The following is an 18,089-nucleotide window of genomic DNA, read 5'->3' as shown; positions in this document are numbered from 1 at the left end:
CTCTCCCCCTCTCGTTGCTATGCATCACCATGATCTTGCGTGTGCGTAGGAATTTTTTTGAAATTACTACGAAACCCAACACTAGGTATGACACCTAGATCGGATATGAACTCCTTCATCCAGACTCCTTCATTTGCTGCTTCCGAAGCAGCTATGTACTCCGCTTCACATGTAGATCCCGCTACAACGCTTTGTTTAGAACTGCACCAACTGACACCTCCACCGTTTAATGTAAACACGTATCCGGTTTGCGATTTAGAATCATCCGGATCAGTGTCAAAGCTTGCATCAACGTAACCTTTTACGATGAGCTCTTTGTCATCTCCATATATGAGAAACATATCCTTAGTCCTAGATCACTTTGGTACCTCCCTGCTAGACTTATAGCAAGGCACACATCAGGTCTGGTACACAGCATTGCATACATGATAGAGCCTATGGATGAAGCATAGGGAACATCTTTCATTTTCTCTCTATCTTCTGCAGTGGTCAGGCATTGAGTCTTACTCAACTTCACACCTTGTAACACAGGCAAGAACCCATTCTTTGCTTGATCCATTTTGAATTTCTTCAAAACTTTGTCAAGGTATGTGCTCTCTGAAAGTCCAATTAAGCATCTTGATCTATCTCTATAGATCTTAATGCCTAATATGTAAGCAGCTTCACCGAGGTCTTTCATTGAAAAACTCTTATTCAAGTATCCCTTTATGCTATGCAGAAATTCTATATCATTTCCAATTAGTAATATGTCATCCACATATAATATCAGAAATTCTACAGAGCTCCCACTCACTTTCTTGTAAATACAGGCTTCTCCAAAAGTCTGTACAAAACCAAATGCTTTGATCACACTATCAAAACGTTTATTCCAACTCCGAGAGGCTTGCACCATTCCATAAATGGATCGCTGGAGCTTGCACACTTTGTTAGCTCCCTTTGGATCGACAAAACCTTCTGGTTGCATCATATACAACTCTTCTTCCAGAAATCCATTCAGGAATGCAGTTTTGACATCCATATGCCAAATTTCATAATCATAAAATGCGGCAATTGCTAACATGATTCGGAAAGACTTAAGCATCGCTACGGGTGAGAAGGTCTCATCATAGTCAATCCCTTGAACTTGCCGAAAACCTTTTGTGACAAGTCGAGCTTTGTAGACAGTAATATTACCGTCAGCGTCAGTCTTCTTCTTGAAGATCCATTTATTCTCAATTACTTGCCGATCATCGGGCAAGTCAACCAAAGTCCATACTTTGTTCTCATACATGGATCCCATCTCAGATTTCATGGCTTCAAGCCATTTTGCGGAATCTAGGCTCACCATCGCTTCTTCATAGTTCGTAGGCTCATCATGATCTAGTAGCATGACTTCCAGAACAGGATTTCTGTACCACTCTGGCGCGGATCTCACTCTGGTTGATCTACGAGGTTCAGTAGTATCTTGTTCTGAAGTTTCATGATCATTATCATTAGCTTCCTCACTAACTGGTGTAGGTGTCACTGAAACAGTTTTCTGTGATGCACTACTTTCCAATAAGGGAGCAGGTACAGTTACCTCGTCAAGTTCTACTTTCCTCCCACTCACTTCTTTCGAAAGAAACTCCTTCTCCAGAAAGTTTCCGAATTTAGCAACAAAAGTCTTGCCTTCGGATCTATGATAGAAGGTGTATCCAATAGTTTCCTTTGGATATCCTATGAAGACACATTTCTCCGATTTGGGTTCGAGCTTATCAGGTTGAAGCTTTTTCACATAAGCATCGCAGCCCCAAACTTTCAGAAACGACAACTTTGGTTTCTTGCCAAACCACAGTTCATAAGGCGTCGTCTCAACGGATTTTGATGGTGCCCTATTTAACATGAATGCGGCTGTCTCTAGAGCGTATCCCCAAAACGATAGCGGTAAATCAGTAAGAGACATCATAGATCGCACCATATCTAGTAAAGTATGATTACGACGTTCGGACACACCATTACGCTGTGGTGTTCTGGGTGGTGTGAGTTGCGAAACTATTCCACAATTTTTCAAATGTACACCAAACTCGTAACTCAAATATTCTCCTCCACGATCAGATCGTAGGAATTTTATTTTCTTGTTACGATGATTTTCTACTTCATTCTGAAATTCTTTGAAGTTTTCAAATGTTTCAGACTTGTGTTTCATTAAGTAGATATACCCATATCTGCTTAAGTCATCTGTGAAGGTGAGAAAATAATGATATCCGCCATGAGCCTCAATATTCATCGGACCACATACATCTGTATGTATGATTTCCAACAAATCTGTTGCTCTCTCCATAGTACCGGAGAACGGTGTTTTAGTCATCTTGCCCATGAGGCACGGTTCGCAAGTACCAAGTGATTCATAATCAAGTGGTTCCAAAAGTCCATCAGTATGGAGTTTCTTCATGCGCTTTACACCGATATGACCTAAACGACAGTGTCACAAATAAGTTGCACTATCATTATCAACTCTGCATCTTTTGGCTTCAACACTATGAATATGTGTGTCACTACTATCGAGATTCAACAAAAATAGACCACTCTTTAAGGGTGCATGACCATAAAAGATATTACTCATATAAATAGAACAACCATTATTCTCAGATTTAAATGAATAACCGTCTCGCATCAAACAAGATCCAGATATAATGTTCATGCTTAACGCTGGCACCAAATAACAATTATTTAGGTCTAATATTAATCCCGAAGGTAGATGTAGAGGTAGCATGCCGACTGCGATCACATCGACTTTGGAACCGTTTCCCACGCGCATCGTCACCTCGTCCTTAGCCAATCTTCGCTTAATCCGTAGTCCCTGTTTCGAGTTGCAAATATTAGCAACAGAACCAGTATCAAATACCCAGGTGCTACTGCGAGCATTAGTAAGGTACACATCAATAACATGTATATCACATATACCTTTGTTCACCTTGCCATCCTTCTTATCCGCCAAATACTTGGGGCAGTTCCGCTTCTAGTGACCAGTCTGCTTGCAGTAGAAGCACTCAGTTTCAGGCTTAGGTCCAGGTTTGGGTTTCTTCTCTTGAGTAGCAACTTGCTTGCCGTTCTTTTTGAAGTTCCCCTTCTTCTTCCCTTTGCCCTTTTTCTTGAAACTAGTGGTCTTGTTGACCATCAACACTTGATGCTCCTTCTTGATTTCTACCTCCGCAGCTTTTAGCATTGCGAAGAGCTCGGGAATAGTCTTATTCATCCCTTGCATATTATAGTTCATCACGAAGCTCTTGTAGCTTGGTGGCAGTGATTGGAGAATTCTATCAATGATGCAATCATCTGGAACATTAACTCCCAATTGAATCAAGTGATTATTATACCCAGACATTTTGAGTATATGCTCACTGACAGAACTGTTCTCTTCCATCTTGCAGCTATAGAACTTATTGGAGACTTCATATCTCTCAATCCGGGCATTTACTTGAAATATTAACTTCAACTCCTAGAACATCTCATATGCTCCATGACGTTCAAAACGTCGTTGAAGTCCCGATTCTAAGCCGTAAAGCATGGCACACTGAACTATCGAGTAGTCATCAGCTTTGCTCTGCCAGACGTTCATAACATCTGGTGTTGCTCCAGCAGCAGGCCTGGCACCCAGCGGTGCTTCCAGGACGTAATTTTTCTGTGCAGTAATGAGGATAATCCTCAAGTTACGGACCCAGTCCGTGTAATTGCTACCATCATCTTTCAACTTTGCTTTCTCAAGGAACGCATCAAAATTCAACGGAACAACAGCACGAGCCATCTATCTACAATCAAGCATAAACAAGCAAGATACTATCAGGTACTAAGTTTCATGATAAATTTAGGTTCAATTAATTTACTTAAAGAACTCCCACTTAGATAGACATCCCTCTAATCCTCCAAGTGATTACGTGATCCAAATCAACTATACCATGTCCGATCATCACGTGAGATGGAGTAGTTTCATTGCTGAACATCACTATGTTGATCATATCTACCATATGATTCACGCTCGACCTTTCGGTCTCCGTGTTCAGAGGCCATATCTGTATATGCTTGGCTCGTCAAGTATAACCTGAGTATTCCGCGTGTGCAACTGTTTTGCACCCGTTGTATTTGAACGTAGAGCCTATCACACCCGATCATCACGTGGTGTCTCAGCACGAAGAACTTTCGCAACGGTGCATACTCAGGGAGAACACTTCTTCATAATTAGTGAGAGATCATCTTATAATGCTACCGTCAATCAAAGCAAGATAAGATGCATAAAAGATAAACATCACATGCAATCAATATAAGTGATATGATATGGCCATCATCATCTTGTGCTTGTGATCTCCATCTTCGAAGCACCGTCGTGATCACCATCGTCACCGGCGCGACACCTTGGTCTATATCGTAGCATCGTTTTCGTCTCGCCAATCTTATGCTTCCACGACTATCGCTACCGCTTAGTGATAAAGTAAAGCATTACAGCGCGATTGCATTGCATACAATAAAGCGACAACCATATGGCTCCTGCCAGTTGCCGATAACTCGGTCACAAAACATGATCATCTCATCAATAAAATTTAGCATCATGTCTTGACCATATCACATCACAACATGCCCTGCAAAAACAAGTTAGACGTCCTCTACTTTGTTGTTGCAAGTTTTACGTGGCTGCTACGGGCTTAAGCAAGAACCAATCTTACCTATGCATCAAAACCACAACGATAGTTTGTCAAGTTGGTGCTGTTTTAACCTTCGCAAGGACCGGGCGTAGCCACACTCGGTTCAACTAAAGTTGGAGAAATTGTCACCCGCTAGCCACCTTTGTGCAAAGCACGTCGGGAGAACCGGTCTCGCGTAAGCGTACGCGTAATGTCGGTCCGGGCCGCTTCGTCCAACAATACCGCCGAACCAAAGTATGACATGCTGGTAAGCAGTATGACTTATATCGCCCACAACTCACTTGTGTTCTACTCGTGCAAATAACATCAACATATAAAACCTAGGCTCGGATGCCACTGTTGGGGAACATAGTAATTTCAAAAAAATTCCTACGCACACGCAAGATCATGGTGATGCATAGCAACGAGAGGGGGAGAGTGTGATCTACGTACCCTTGTAGATCGACAACGGAAGCGTTAACTTGGTTGATGTAGTCGTACGTCTCCACGGCCCGACCGATCAAGCACCGAAACTATGGCACCTCCGAGTTCTAGCACACGTTCAGCTGGATGACGATCCCCGGACTCCGATCCAGCAAAGTGTCGGGGAAGAGTTCCGTCAGCACGATGGCGTGGTGACAATCTTGATGTACTACCATCGCAGGGCTTCGCCTAAGCACCGCTACAATATTATCGAGGACTATGGTGGAAGGGGTCACCGCACACGGCTAAGAATATGATCACGTGGATCAACTTGTGTGTCAAGGGGTGCCCTCTGCCCCCGTATATAAAGGATCAAGGGGAGGAGGCCGGCCGGCCCTCTATGGCGCGCCAAGGAGGAGTCCTCCTCCTAGTAGGAGTAGGACTCCTACTAGGAGGGGGAAAGAAGTGGGGAGGGAGAGGGAAAGGGGGGCGCCGCCCCCCCTCTCCTAGTCCAATTCGGAGCAGGGGGGAGGAGGCGTGTGGCCCACCTTTGGCTGCCCCTCTCTCTCTCCACTAAGGCCCATATGGCCCATTACTTCTCCTCGGGGGGGTTCCGGTAACCCTCTGGCTCTCCGGTTTTCTCCGAAATCACCCGGAACACTTCTGGTGTCCGAATATAGCCATCCAATATATCAATCTTTATGTCTCAACCATTTCGAGACTCCTCGTCATGTCCGTGATCACATCCGGGACTCCGAACTAACTTCGGTACATCAAAACTCATAAACTCATAATATAACTGTCATCGAAACCTTAAGCGTGCGGACCCTACGGGTTCGAGAACAATGTACACATGACCGAGACACGTTTCCGGTCAATAACCAATAGCGGAACCTGGATGCTCATATTGGCTCCTACATATTCTACGAAGATCTTTATCGGTCAGACTGCATAACAACATACGTTGTTCCCTTTGTCATCGGTATGTTACTTGCCCGAGATTCGATCGTCGGTATCTCAATACCTAGTTCAATCTCGTTACCGGCAAGTCTCTTTTCTCGTTCCGTAATACATCATCTCGCAACTAACTCATTAGTTGCAATGCTTGCAAGGCTTATGTGATGTGCATTACCGAGAGGGCCCAGAGATACCTTTCCGACAATCGGAGTGACAAATCCTAATCTCGAAATATGCCAACCCAACATGTACCTTTGGAGACACCTGTAGAGCACCTTTATGATCACCCATTTACGTTGTGACGTTTGGTAGCACACAAAGTGTTCCTTCGGCAAACGGGAGTTGCATAATCTCATAGTCATGGGAACATGTATAAGTCATGAAGAAAGCAATAGCAACATACTAAACGACCAGGTGCTAAGCTAATGGAATGGTTCATGTCAATCAGATCATTCACCTATTGATGTGATCCCGTTAATCAAATAACAACTCCTTGTTCATGGTTAGGAAACATAACCATCTTTGATTAACGAGCTAGTCAAGTAGAGGCATACTAGTGACACTCTGTTTGTCTATGTATTCACACATGTATTATGTTTCCGGTTAATACAATTCTAGCATGAATAATAAACATTTATCATGATATAAGGAAATAAATAATAACTTTATTATTGCCTCTAGGGCATATTTCCTTCAGTATTGCATACTGGAGCGCGCTTGCGTGGCCCGTATATGGATCTAGTTACGTCGTCCTTTTGATGCGAGCCCTCGCGTGGATCGCGTACTGGCTTATGTGCGGCGTCGTTGGCCGCTCTATATTGGCCACGAGGTCATCTATCCGACTAGATGGCCGTTTTGTTTTCTAATTGCGGGGGATCTAAGGCCTCCTCGTCGAATTCGGGTAGCAACTTTCGCTTCGGGTAGCTCTTGGTGTGGCGATTACCGCCGTACTTCACTGCAGTGTAGAGTACTTCACTCCATCTGATTCTGAGTGTGTCTTGCGCAGCCCTAAGCCTTTGCTTCTGCTTTTTTAGACTCCTCGCAGTGGAAACAAGCCTTTGATGGGCATTCTATTGCTCCGGGCGCCTGTCCGGTGTGATGTCGTCCGGACTGTTATCTTCGATGGAGTCGGGTTGTTCGGTTTGATTCTCCGTGTTGCCCTAGTCGGGCGATGGTTCACCCTGCTCTATCGCTGGGTCTATATGACCGCTGTTTCTGCCGAGGCGGGATTTGGAGCGGCGCTTATGCCGCCGCTTTGACTGCTTCTCGAGGGAACAACCCATCGTTGCGCACTTCTGTTCCTCGTCGTCGCTTTCTTTGGGTGTGTCCACCATGTATACATCATATGATGAAGTGGGCGTCCAGTGCACTGTGGGCAATGGTTCCTGCTCGTCTCTTGCATCGTCATCCATACTGTCGATGTCTTCAGAGTTAAGGTCGAGCATGTCGGTTAAGTCGTCGACAGTGGCTACTAAGTGGGTGGTGGGTGGGCGGCGAATTTCTTCGTCATCCGCATCCCAATCCTGTCGAACATAGTTTGGCCAGGACTCTCCTGACAAGGAGAGAGACCTTAATGAGTTCAGTATGTCGCCGAAGGGCGAGTGCTGAAAGATATCCACGGAGGTAAACTCCATGATCGGTGCCCAATCGGATTCGATAGGCACGGGGCGCAGGCGGTTGGGAGTCTGTGGCCGGGGAGGAATCCGGTAGTTCGGCGTCACGGCTCTCGTGAAGGGTAAGATCGATACTCAGCTCGATCGCCCATGAGAGTGTGGCCTCCGTGGCGGGGTCTATCCACCCGTCCATGGATGGCGCAGCTGGTTCCAAATTGAGGGTCGGAGCGGTTGCCGGTGCGATCTCCTGAACACTGTCTGATGGTAGAGCTAAATCATACTCATCGTGACCGTGTGGCGCACAAGGCAGGGGCTCGAATTCGTCGAAGATCAAGTCTTCGCGGATATCGGCCGTGTAGTTTAAGCTTCCAAACCTGACATGGTGGCCAGGGGCATAACTCTCGATCTGCTCCAGATGGCCAAGCAAGTTGGCCCGAAGTGCGAAGCCTCCGAACACAAAGATATGCCCGGGTAGAAAAGTCTCACCCTGGACTGCATCGCTATCGATGATCGAAGGAGCCATCAAGCGTAACGGCGACGACACAGAGGAACTCTCAATGAAAGCACCAATGTCGGTGTCAAAACCGACGGATCTCGGGTAGGGGGTCCCGAACTATGCGTCTAACGTGGATGGTAACAGGAGGCATGGGACACGATGTTTTACCCAGGTTCGGGCCCTCTTGATGGAGGTAAAACCCTACGTCCTGCTTGATTATTCTTGATAATGTGAGTAGTACAAGAGTTGATCTACCACGAGATCGGAGAGGCTAAACCCTAGAATCTAGCCTATGGTATGATTATATGTTGTCCTACAGACTAAAACCCTCTGGTTTATATAGACACCGGAGGGGGCTAGGGTTACACAAGCTCGGTTACAAAGGAGGAGATATACATATCTGTATCGCCTAGCTTGCCTTCCACGCCAAGTAGAGTCCCATCCGGACACGGGACGAAGTCTTCAATCTTGTATCTTCATAGTCCAACAGTCCAGCCATAGGATATAGTCCGGCTGTCCGGAGACCCCCTAATCCAGGACTCCCTCACAAGGTATCAATCCTGTAGGAGACAACGCGCAAGTAACCAAATACTTGCACAAACAATCAACAACTTGCACCCAACGCGATAAAGAGGTTGTCAAACCCTTCACGATTAATTGCAAACGTGAGATCTGATGGAGATAGATAAACAATAAAGTAAAATATTTTTGGTTTATAGATCGGAAAGTAAAAGATTGCAAAATAGTAGATTGGAAACTTATATGATGGAAAATAGAATATTATATGATGGAAAATAGAAGATTATATGATGGAAAATAGACCCGGGGGCCATAGGTTTCACTAGAGGCTTCTCTCAAGATAGAAAATATTACGGTGGGTGAACAAATTACAGTCGAGCAATTGATAGAAAAGCGCAACGATATCTACCAATGATCATGAATATAGGCATCACATCCGTGTCAAGTAGACCGACTCCTGCCTACATCTACTACTATTACTTCACACATTGACCGACTCCTGCCTGCATCTAGAGTATTAAGTTCATGAAGAACAGAGTAACGCATTAAGTAAGATGACATGATGTAGAGGAATAAACTCAAGAAATATGATGTAAACCCCATATTTTTATCCTCGATGGCAACAATACAATACGTGCCTTGATGTCCCTACTGTCACTGGGAAACGACACTGCAAGATTGAACCCAAAGCTAAGCACTTATCCCATTGCAAGAAAAACCAATCTAGTTGGCCAAACCAAATCGATAGTTCGAAGAGACTTGCAAAGATATCAAATCAGACGTATAAGAATTCAGAGCAGATTCATATAATATTCATAGATAAGCTAATCATAAATCCAGAATTCATCTGATCTCGACAAACACACCGCAAAAGAAGATTACATCGGATAGATCTCCAAGAACATCGAGGAGAACATGGTATTGAGGATCAAAGAGAGAGAAGAAGCCATCTAGCTACTAGCTATGGACCCACAGGTCTGAGGTAAAGTACTCACGCTTCATCGGAAGGGCAATAGAGTTGATGTATAAGCCCTCCATGATCGAATCCCCCTCCGGCAGGATGCCGGAAAAGGCCACAAGATGGGAACTCACGGGAACAGGAGGTTGTTGTGGTGGAAAAGTGTTTTCGTTGCTCTCCTGGTTGGTTTTGGAATATATGAGAATATATAGGCAGAAGAAATAGATGGGTGGCGTCACGAGGGGCCCATAAGGGTGGGGGCACACCCTACCCCCTGGGCGCGCCCTCCGTCCTTGTAGCTGCCTTGTGGCTTCCATGACATGCACTCCAACTCCTCTGGATGTTTTCTGGTCCAAGAAAAATCATCGCGAAAGTTTCATTCCATTTGGACTCCGTTTGGTATTCCTTTTCTGCGAAACTCTAAAACAAGGAAAAAAATAGAAATTTTCACTGGGCTCTAGGTTAATAGGTAGTCCCAAAAATCATATAAAATAGCATATTGGTGCATATTAAACATCCCAAATGGATAATATAATAGCATGGAACAATCAAAAATTATAGATACGTTGGAGACATATCAAGCATCCCCAAGCTTAATTCCTGCTCGTCCTCGAGTAGGTAAATGATAAAAACAGAATTTTTTATGTGGAATGCTACCTAACATACTTATCCATGTAATTTATTTATTGTGGCATGAATTTTCAGATCCGTATGATTCAAAACAAAATTTTAATATTGACATAAGAACAATAATACTTCAAGCATACTAACAAGGCAATTATGTCTTCTCAAAATAACATGGCCAAAGAAAGCTTATCCCTACAAAATCATATTGTCTGGCTATGCTCCATCTTCATCACACAAAATATTTAAATGATGCACAACACCGATGACAAGCCAAGCAATTGTTTCATACTTTTGATGTTCTCAAACTTTTCAACTTTCACACAATACATGAGCCAACTCCCTAGGGCAATTTGAGGAAGCCCATCATTGGTATATACAAGCCAAGTTCTATAATGAAAAATTCCCACTAGTATATGAAAGTGACAATATAGGAGACTCTCAATCATGAAGATCATGGTGCTACTTTGAAGCACAAGTGTGGCAAAAGGATAGTAACATTGTCCCTTCTCTCTTTTTCTCTCATTTTTTTATTTTTTCGGGCCTACTTTTATTTATTTGGCCTTTTCTCTCCCTTTTTTTTATTTCCTCACATGGGACAATGCTCTAATAATGAAGATCGTCACACTTTTATTTACTTACAACTCAAGAATTACAACTTGATACTTAGAACAAAATATGACTCTATGTGAATGCCTCCGGCGGCGTACCGGGATGTGCAATGAATCAGGAGCGACATGTATAAAAATGATGAATAATGGATTTGCCACAAATACAATGTCAACTACATGATCATACAAAGCAATATGACAATGATGGTGTGTGTCATAATAAACAGAACGGTGGAAAGTTGCATGGCAATATATCTCGGAATGGCTATGGAAATGCCATAATAGGTAGGTATGGTGGCTGTCTTGAGGAAGGTATATGGTGGTTTTATGGTACCAAAAATTGCGTGGTACTAGAGAGGCTAGCAGAGGTGGAAGGGTGAGAGTGCGTATAATCCATGGACTCAACATTAGTCATAAAGAACTCACATACTTATTGCAAAAATCTATTAGTCATCGAAACAAAGTACTACGTGCATGCTCCTAGGGGGATAGATTGGTAGGAAAAGACCATCACTCGTCCCCGGCCGCCACTCATAAGGAAGACAATCAAAAAATATCTCATGCTCCAACTTCGTTACATAACAGTTCACCATACGTGCATGCTACGGGACTCACAAACCTTAACACAAGTATTTCTCAAATTCACAACTGCTGACTAGCATGACTCTAATATCACGATCTTCATTTCTCAAAACAACCATAAGGAATCAAACTTCTCATAGTACTCAATGCACTTTATATGAAAGTTTTTATTATATCCATCTTGGATGCCTATCATACTAGGACTAATTTTATAACCAAAGAAAATTACCATGCTATTTAGAGACTCTCAAAATAATATAAGTGAAGCACGAGACTTCATCAATTTCTATAAAATAAAGCCACCGTCGTGCTATAAAAAGATATAAGTGAAGCACTAGAGCAAAATTGCCTAGCTCAAAAGATATAAGTGAAGCACATAGAGTATTGAACATATAAACCCTCCTAGACTGCTAGGCAGGACCGCGCCATCCATGTCACCCCATAATCGATGTGCCACTGCTTGTAAATTATGCACCCCGCCGAGGGCATTTTAGTCTTTTTAGTGGGCCAAGGGCATTTTAGTCTTTTCAGCGGGCCAAAAAGGCAGGCAGCGCGGGCAGGAGCGAGACCGTGCAGACTGCGTCTGCAGGAGCGAGACTACGTCTGGAAGGAGCGAGACTGCGTCTTCCCCACCAACCCTAGCCGCGTCCTCACCTCCTCCTCCATCCGCGCGCCTCGATGGCGACCCCATGGAGGGCGGCCGGGTCAGAGCGCTCCCCCGCGTCCCTCCTTCCCCACTCGGCGTTCTCTACTCCCAGCGCAGCTGCCGCCTCCCTCCGCTCTTCCCATCTTGCCAGAGTCGCCACACCCGGAGGTGACCGGGGTCGCTCCATCTCGAGCTGCTCGTTCCCTTCTCTCCCCCGACGACCGGTGCAGGAGAGAGAAAGAGGAGAGGGAGGTGTGGCGGCGGACGGGAGAGGGTCGACCTCGCGGTCGGTGGCGCCTTGATCTGAGAGAAAGACGAGAGGGAGGTGTGGCGGCGGACGGGAGAGGGCCGACCTCGCAGTAAGTGGCGGCTCGATCTCTACAAGAAAGAAGGGGTTTGAACTCCTCCCCTGTGTAAGCTCCTTCTCCTAATTCCTATCTCCTTAAATTAATTTATATTTCGCAGTTAGGGTTTCAGTGTTTGGTTTTAATGATGGGTGTGCAGGAGCATGGGAGGGTGAGAAGAACAGAGGTGGAGGTAGGACCGTGATGCCGGAGCTCTAGGCGTCGCTCGCGTTGTCGTGGAGTGGAGAAGTGTCGCCGGCCATGACTGATGGTCGTTGCTCACCGTTCGTCGTCCGCTGTCCCCAATCCAGGTTGCAAGTCCTCACACCACCCACCCCCTACCTCTTGATCCCCCCAATTCTCTGGTAATCTGATTTCGATTTCTTTATTTTTGTAAACATGATGTGCAGATCTGAGAAAGAAGAGGATAGGAAGTATCATCAGGAAGAGTTTGATGAAGGTGTACTCTCTCTCTCTCAAAGTCAAGTTTTTTCTGCATTATGATATTTGTTTGTTTTAGCCATGTTTAGATTAGTTTCTATGTATGCCAACTATTTTGTTTGTTTATATTCCAGCGACCTATGTTCCATACTGAATGCATATTTGTGCAGTGGTTCTTAGTTATATTCTGATAAAGAGAGAAAGAATTTGGGATAGAGGTATAAGGCCTTAGATTTTTTGCCTCCAACAGAAGAAATGATTCATGTGTGCCTCCCTTTTTGTTATATCTTACATACTTTTTTACCTGGGCAGATATCACATAATCATGGTTGGCAGCTAATATCCAAAATTTTAGTGTTGTCAGTACACTGAGGTTTATCTTATTTTGGTAAAGGTTTTGTCTATCAAGAACTACATATGCTCGACATGGTGTCGTGGTATCTATAGTTGTTGTGGAGCCTGCTGGTATTCTCACCTTCCACTGCCTCTTTCCCCTCTCTGTATGAACCCTTTCCTCATTTGTTTTTGTTCGTGATATACTTTGCTTGTTTTGGCTCCTTTTAATTGATGCACTATTCTATCTATTTTTGTGTACTCAGGTGCCTATGCGAGCTACATTGGAAGAATCCATGTATTTAGTTGTGGCATGTTTGGCAGCTACAGCAGCTTGATAATTAATTAGTTCTCATCCAAGGTGATTTACTTCTCCCCTTTATGTATAATGGATGGATGTATGTGGTGGTTGGTTGTCATTACTGAAGCAAGAGTTGGCTGGAGTGATTTATCTTGCTAATGAGAATTTGTACATTTCCATTTATTTTCCGCTTATCCATTTGTTTTGTATAATATATGGATGTTGTAGGATAAAGATGAACTAAAAATTTACAGCATGTACAGAGCTGGACAAAGCTTATGAATGTACCATGGGAACACAGAGTTCACTTAAATTAATATTGTGCTTGCTTATTTGAACCATCTTTTCTTTCTTACAATAGGGGGGTTTATTCACAAGGCTTATCTTGTGGTGTGTCGGCAGCGCGACTGTACACCACTGTTATTAGGTTGTTTCATTTCTACAGCAACACAGGCAATGCTTATGTATTGCACATATTTTTATTTCTTTTGATTTTGCCTTGGTTTTATTTATGCCTATAGCCTCATGCATGGGATCCTATTTCAGGGCACCGTTTTCAATGGTTAGTTGAGGTGCTTTTGGTTTTCTGAATGAGTACATAGGTAATGTTCAAGATGCCCTGTCCTTATTTTTTAGATGTTTACTTTGGTTATTGTTCTCATTTTGGTGCTCCTTGGCCTCTTTCTGTCAGTGCAGATCTTCTTTTTAAATAGCACAGATAGAGGACCAGAAAAGAGATACTTTTCTTGTTGGTGCACTTGCAAGTATATGCGGATCTGCACCTAAGATTTCCTTGCCATTGGCTGGCTGTCCTTTTCTTTTGCTAGGTCATCAACTTGCTTTCAACTTGAGCAGGATTTGCTGCAACCTCCTGTTTGTGACGTGTGCCACCAAAGGTATCCTTCTCTCTGTCCTGATTCTAATTCTCTGCCATCTCCATCTACATATGCCTGTGATTGCCTACTTTGTTTCTACCCAAACAACATATGTGTGTATGCTGGTGAAGTGAGAGAAATTAAGCGGGGGATAAAGAGTGATAGACAAAACACTAGGGGGGAAGATAGCTAGACATCAAATGTTGTAGTATATAGGCTGTTAAAATCGATTGTTACTCTCCTGTTAATTAAATGTCCATTTGATGATTTATGTTCTATGATTTATATGCATCACATTATATCCTACGACTAACCTTCACGTTTACCTTTTCCTGTTCATGGAAAATGTAATAGTTGGGAGGGTTAACTGGAAAGCTTGAGTATATCTATCAATCTGATCTGTATAGAATAACTACACAGGACAGAATGTGCTCACATGATATTAATGCATAAATTTTATAATTAAGCATAGGTTCAGATTATCTAGAGACTCAGAGTTTAGTAACTCAAGCGCATAAGACTGCATGCTATATCCATGGCAGGCAGTATCTTCTATGCATAGGACCATTTTTTTAAGACACGCATAATCATTTTTCCTAGGCATTTTTCTAACAAAATAAAAACCTGAAACTAATTTCCATTTAACATAAACTCTAATATCTATATCATACAGACGTTTTAGACATGTATATTTGTTCACCAACCATTTATTTTCTATTGAAATGAATGGTATTACTTTATTTTCAATTTCCTAAATCTATATTATACTTCTATTGCAATATAATATAACAAGGCATGGTCAGTTGGAAACCTTATTCGCATATGAATAGGCCCAAAGGAGTTATGAGGTATTGATACTCCTCTCAATCTGCTCTAATCTGGTTCACCGATATCCTGAAGGAATTATACCATCCTATATCTTTTTTTCTGATTTTTGGTTGGATACCTGCTTAGATGGGTGAAGTTTTAACCCATCTTTTATTGCTTGAAGGTGTATTTGTTGGGTTCCTCTTGGCGTGTTGAACAAAAATTGGCGTTCATCACTGATATTTAAAGATGGTTTGATCAGTATTAGGGAAAACCCATAGATGGAAGGGGTGAGAGCATGGTACCCTGTCTCTTCCTATTTTTCCGTTCTTATAGTATTACTTTGAGGCATTTTTTATAGCGAAAGAATCAGATTGAACATTTAATATCCTTATTCCTTATCACGCTATGCAGAGGCCCTTAGGTTTGCATTCGGGTGCTAATTGTTTAATAAACATCATGCATTAGTTAGCTATAATCCTTTATCTTTTCCAAAAACATGATGATTATGTTTAGTAGGATTGCCCGTCCAGAGATGTATCATTGTAAAGTAAGGTTTAAGGAGATCTAATCCTGGGCATATCAATGTAAGAGCACGTTTTTGTATTAGAATGCTTACTGTGTTTTACATGGTGGTGTTTCTAAGAAATTAAATTTGGTTGTGATCTTCAAATGGTCTGAAATTTAGTTAAGGGATGACAAAGCCTGAATGTGGCCACATTTTGGTGGGGAAGGAGGGGTATAGTCTTTATAATTTAATCTTAGGCTTACACTTCTGTGATTCGTTAATGAAATGTATCTCGATGTAGTTTTGGCTGTATTGGGACTGGGATTTAAGCTTCTTTCCTTTCTGAGACGCATACATAAATACTATGTGCTATATGGGCTGGAAAAATATAGTTGAAATTTAAACTCAGATCGTATGGGCAGTCCTAGAGAAGTGGTTGGGTCATATCTCTGTTTGGGACTAATTGTCAAATGAATAATATTATTTCATGTGTATATATTTTTGAGGCTGTATAATTCCTCTTTTTTGATTGCTCATAGCCTATTCTTTTTTGACTGTTTGTTTAGGTATCTAAGAATGCCGATGATTACACTCGGAGCAAGTCTTGTCGCGTGATACGTCTCCAACGTATCTATAATTTGATTGCTCCATGCTATATTATCTACTCTTTTGAACTATATTGGGCTTTATTTTTCACTTTTATATTATTTTTGGGACTAACCTATTAACCGGAGGCCCAGCCCAGAATTGCTGTTTTTTGCCTATTTCAGTGTTTCGGATAAACAGAATATCAAACGGAGTCGAAACAGAATAAAATCTTCGGAAACGTGATTTTCTTACCGAACGTGATCTAGGAGACTTGGACCCTACTGCAAGGGATCAAAGAGGTGGTCACGAGGGTGGGGGCGCCCCCCTAGGGCGCGCCCCTGCCTCGTGGGCCCCTCGGTGCTCCACCGACGTACTCCTTCCTCCTATATGTACACACGTACCCCCAAACGATCAGAACAGGAGCCAAAAACCTAATTCCACCGCCACAACTTTCTGTATCCACGAGATCCCATCTTGGGGCCTGTTCTGGAGCTCCGCCAGAAGAGGGCCGTCATCACGGAGGGCTTCTACATCATCCTAGCTCCTCCGATGAAGTGTGCGTAGTTTACCTCAGACCTTCGGGTCCATAGTTAGTAGCTAGATGGCTTCTTCTCTCTCTTTGGATCTCAATACAAAGTTCTCCCCCTCTCTTGTGGAGATCTATTCGATGTAATCTTCTTTTTGCGGTGTGTTTGTTGAGACCGATGAATTGTGGGGTTTATGATCAAGTCTATCTATGAATAATATTTGAATCTTCTCTGAATTCTTTTATGCATGATTGGTTATCTTTGCATGTCTCTTTGAATTATCTGTTTGGTTTGGCTAACTAGATTGGTAGTTCTTGCCATGGGAGAAGTGCTTAGCTTTGGGTTTGATCTTGCGGTGTCCTTACCCAGTGACAGAAGGGGCAGCAAGGCACGTATTGTATCGTTGCCATCGAGGATAACAAGATGGGTTTTATTTCATATTGCATGAATTTCTCTCTCTACATCATGTCATCTTGCTTAAGGCGTTACTTAGTTTTTAACTTAATACTCTAGATGCATGTTGGATAGCGGTCGATGAGTGGAGTAATAGTAGTAGATACAGAATCATTTCGATCTACTTGTCACGGACGTGATGCCTATATACATGATCATTCCTAGATATTCTCATAATTATGCACAATTCTATCAATTGCTCGACAGTAATTTGTTCACCCACCATAGAATACTTATGCTCTTGAGAGAAGCCACTAGTGAAACCTATGGCCCCCGGGTCTATTCTCATCATATCAATCTCCATCACTTTTATATTGTTTTCCTATTTACTTTGTCTTTATTTTTTACTTTGCATCTATATACCAAAAATACCAAAAATATTCTATCTATCAGATCTCACTCTCGTAAGTGACCGTGAAGGGTTTGACAACCCCTAATCGCGTTGGTTGCGAGTAGCTATCGCTTTGTGCAGGTACAAGGGACTTGAGCATGGGCTCCTACTGGATTGATACCTTGGTTCTCAAAAATTGAGGGAAATACTTACGCTACTCTGCTGCATCATCCCTTCCTCTTCGGGGAAAACCAACGCAAGCTCAAGACGTAGCAAGAGAGATTTCTAGCACCGTTGCCGGGGAGTCTATGCAAAAAGTCAATATACCAAGTACCCATCACAATCCCTATCTCTCACATTACATTATTTTCCATTTGCCTCTCGTTTTCCTCTCCCCCCAATTCACCCTTGCCGTTTTATTTGCCCTCTCTCTCTATCCACCCTCTCTGTTTGCCTCTTTCTGTCCGCTTGCTCTTTATTTGCTTGTGTGTTAGTTTGTTTGCCTGCTTGTCGTTATG

This window comes from Triticum urartu, chromosome 3A (genome assembly GCF_056163025.1).
Source record: "Triticum urartu cultivar PI428250 chromosome 3A, HENAU_Tu73, whole genome shotgun sequence".
Taxonomy (NCBI): domain Eukaryota; kingdom Viridiplantae; phylum Streptophyta; class Magnoliopsida; order Poales; family Poaceae; genus Triticum; species Triticum urartu.
Note: the sequence above shows the minus strand (reverse complement) of the source record.